We start from the raw sequence: 4,317 nt of genomic DNA, 5'->3' as shown, positions 1-4,317 counted from the left end.
TAGATAGATAGACGGATAGATGGATAGATGGATAGATAGATGGATAGATGATAGATAGACAGATAGACAGATAGACGGATGGACGGATGGATAGATAGACAGATAGACAGACAGACAGACAGATGGATAGACGGATAGATGGATAGACAGACATAGATAGATAGATAGACAGACAGACAGACAGATGGATAGACGGATAGATGGATAGACAGACATAGATAGATAGATAGACAGACAGACAGACAGATGGATAGACGGATAGATGGATAGACAGACATAGATAGATAGATAGACAGACAGACAGACAGATGGATAGACGGATAGATGGATAGACAGACATAGATAGATAGATAGACAGACAGACAGACAGATGGATAGACGGATAGATGGATAGACAGACATAGATAGATAGATAGACAGACAGACAGACAGATGGATAGACGGATAGATGGATAGACAGACATAGATAGATAGACAGACAGACAGGCAGACGGACGGACGGATGGACGATAGATAGATAGATCAATTAAATACAAACTAAAATGCAAATCTGTCTATCTATCTATAAAAATGGAGGTTGTGATGCACTTACATTAGAAGTGAATTATTATTTGAATAAATTTATATAGAAAAGATAATATATACATTAAATACAAACTAAATGCAAATCTTTCTATTCATTTATCTGTCTACCCATCTCTGAAAATGGAGGTTACTGTGAGGCACTTACAGTGGAAGTGAATGTGGCCGATTTTTAAGAGATTTAAAAGTAGAAATGTGAAGATTATAATTTTTTAAAAGCACTTATATTCATTCTTCTGGTACAAGTCGTGTATTCTTGTAGCTGTAAATTTGTTCTTGTCATTTTTACAGCAGTTTTAGTGTTTGAGGCATTGCATTTGTAAAGCTGGATATCGTCACTTCACAGAAATGGTTAGTAAGCATTTTTAATCATGTTAACATACTGTTACATTTTGTGGCTGTACTATTGGAACAGTGAGTGTTTGGCCCCATTCACTTCCATTGTAGTTGCCTCAGTCTTTTCTTAAAGAAGAAGAGAAGTTTAAATATATTTATTGTGGTTTTGGAAAATGAACATTAAGTGCCGCAGATTAATCTTACAGTAACTTGTACTGAACACAGAATATTCCATTAAACTTAAAACTCGCTGTGATAAAAAAGTTTGTGGCACATTATACCAACCAAAACATTTTAGGACAAACAAAAAAACGTTCAAATAGATGAATGAACACAGCCACTAAAATGAAAACCCTGTCCAGAAGAGGTAGAGACAAAGCGGATGCTTTTACAATAAGAGGCTCGGCTGGCTGATGACATCACGTGGGCCCCTCTTCCTCTGTAATGCACTACAAAGTACTTTCTAATGGACACAAACCTCCCGGGTTCGCTGATCAATAATCCTGCTGTCTACTTTTTGGGGAAGACTCTGTGATTTAGGTCTAGTAGAGTGCAGTAGTCTCAAATGCACGCACTGTTAAAAATGAGAGACACTCCTGTTGAAAAAAACCAGCATATGACGGTTAGGTATGTTTTGAAGCATGGCAGCTGGTTTGAGCTGGTTTAAGCTGGTCTTGGGCTGGTTATGAGCTCCTGCTCAGGACCAGCTTAAACCAGCATATGCTGTTTTTTTCAACGGGGACTGTTGGTAAGATTAGGATTTTTCCCAAAACTGATGCTATTTCATACTACTACCTTCAAATATTTGACCAATAATTAGCATTTCTTGGTTTTCACCCCACAGGGCCTTATCTGCATCCCTTTCATCTGCTGTTTTTAGGAACATCTGGGACCTTCAGATAAGATGCTTTATGTTGGGACTTGTTGCGTGGGACCTGCCAATGAATGAACCCTTGCGAAACAAGTGAACAGAATATCTTGGCACGCAACTACCTAGCCTGTGATAGCCCGCTACAGGAAGCCTTCCCAACCACGTAAGAGTGTGAAAATGAATAACTCGAGTGCTTCCAACACCTCTTTTTCAAACTCATCTCAAACGTTCACCTACACAACAAGTGGAGTATTTTGAACCTTAGACACCTTTCTTGCAACGCCGCAGTGCGAACCACAGTCTAAATGATCAAACGAAATGCTCTGGCTCGACATCTCACCAGTGAAGACATTCACCTCCCAGACAAGGTTATAGGCAGAATTTATTACCACCTTTTCACTTTGGGAAATCGAATTGAATTGGCCATTTCCCACAGGAAGTTAAACTTGAAATAGAGGAAGGGGAATTAGTTTATTTCAAAGAAAATCAACACATGTAATGCATTCTAGTAAATTAAATGTTTTTTCACCCTTTTTCAGTGTTATTTTATTCTCATTGAGGCACTATTATCATATTTATTAATATTTTGAATCAGTTTTTATTGGTATTTTAAATGTAAAGTTTTAGTAATTTTTGTGTTTTTTCTAAATGTCTTCATAGTTTTTAATTTTTATTTCATTTTTGTATTTTAGTTAATAATATTATAAAATGAGAAATGCTGCCTTTGCAACTAGCTGAATAAAACGTTTTTTTATTATTATTATTTTTTTTTTAAAGATTTAATTTTTAATTAACATTTTATTTCAAGTAATTATTATTTTTTTGGTTAACTATAACAAAAAACACAATTTAATTAAACATGTCTTGTATAAAATGACACAATTATTAACAAAAATATATACAATATTTTATATATTAAATTAATCTGTTCAAACTTCAATACTGTATTTTTTTCAAACAACAGTTTACAAACATGTCATTCTACGTTACATTCAAATTCAAATTGTATATTTCATTATTTAATATTACATTTTAAGTTCACTTAATATATAATATATTCAATTAATAATATAATTCATTAATATTTTAAATTAAGTTAAAAAGTTAATTTATTTTAATTCTGAATGGCGCACAACCCTGCCAAAAAAGCAACACAGAAGCAGTATAATTAATAACATAATAACTAAAAATTTACTTGGAATTTTAAAGTCATTGTTATTTCAATTCCGAATGGTGCAAAACGCTGCTTCCAGATGCTTTATACCCTCCATGGCCAGTGTCCAAACTAATTAAATCAATTACCATGATTAAGCTGTAATGGGTTCACAAGTCACAAATTAGTGTCTGTGGCCCTGTGTGTTCAGGCACCAATCAGGGGCCTAGATGGGAGTCTTTGGGTTGCTAAAATCAGGAAGCGTGTGCGTCACTGCATGCTTATTAAGCACCTGCACTGTCAGTCACCACCACATAATGATTACGCTTGGCCTTTTGTTTCCGACCTATCAAATTAAGCGTGCGCCAACCATGGTGGGCTGCCTTTATCTTCCGCACAGGCTGGCCTTTATCTTAAGACGGGTTGAGTGTCAAAGAAGAAGTGACATGAGAATAAGTGGATAAGAGGAAGGTGAAAGGCAGGGGTCAACAAATTCCAATCAAACTAATTAAAAAAACTCTCTAACCATTAGGCCACGACTGCCCCAGCATATTGTCTCCAATATATTAGCAGCAAATAATTAAAATAATAAAAAAGGGTTGTGCAAAATTCAGAACTGAAGAATTACTGTAGCTCCTGTTTAAATCATGAGTGTGATTTATTATTATTTTTTAATATTGAAATGGCCACACCTAACAGGAAGTTGAGTTAGAATGACAAGAATTTACTGAATTGCAATTCAAAAGTAATGCGTTCTTGGAAATGACATGTTCCAAGAATGCATTAATAATAGAATTAATTCATGTAAGTCTTTCCTTCTTTCTATCTATTAATCTTTATATATCAATTTATGTATGTGTTTAAGGAAGGCTGAGTGACTAAGAATAAGTCTGTCTGTCTGTCTGTCCGTAAGGTCTATAAAACATTGCAACTTCTACTTAAATTAAAATTAATTAATTTTATAATTTATAATTTTTATAAATTAAAATTAATAAATTAATTTGAGTAATTTACATTTTTTCAATTAATTTTTTTTTTTGTATTTAAATTGCATAAATTATTTTTTAAACTGTCAAACAAGGCTTTAAGCCAAACACAAAACTTTGCTTTTGTAGTTAAAAAAAACGTGTTGTGCGAAGGAAGAAAAAAAATCTGAATTTTATAGTAGGCCCTATGTGTACAGTGCAACAGCAAAGAGCTTTTTTACATTTTAGAGAATTCAAGTTGCTATACCGTAGAGGACCACATGGAGATGCCAAAAAAAACCTAAAACAACCACCTGCTGACAGGTTAGTTATTATTCAGAATAACTAAACACAGCAACATAAACATGACAAATCAAAACATTATCGTGAATGTGTGTGGAAACAACGTG

The sequence above is a fragment of the Sinocyclocheilus anshuiensis genome, unplaced genomic scaffold, assembly GCF_001515605.1.
Source record: "Sinocyclocheilus anshuiensis isolate Anshui unplaced genomic scaffold, SAMN03320099.WGS_v1.1 scaffold78, whole genome shotgun sequence".
NCBI classification, from domain to species: domain Eukaryota; kingdom Metazoa; phylum Chordata; class Actinopteri; order Cypriniformes; family Cyprinidae; genus Sinocyclocheilus; species Sinocyclocheilus anshuiensis.
The sequence above is the reverse complement of the archived record's forward strand: the minus strand, read 5'-3'. Positions refer to the sequence as shown.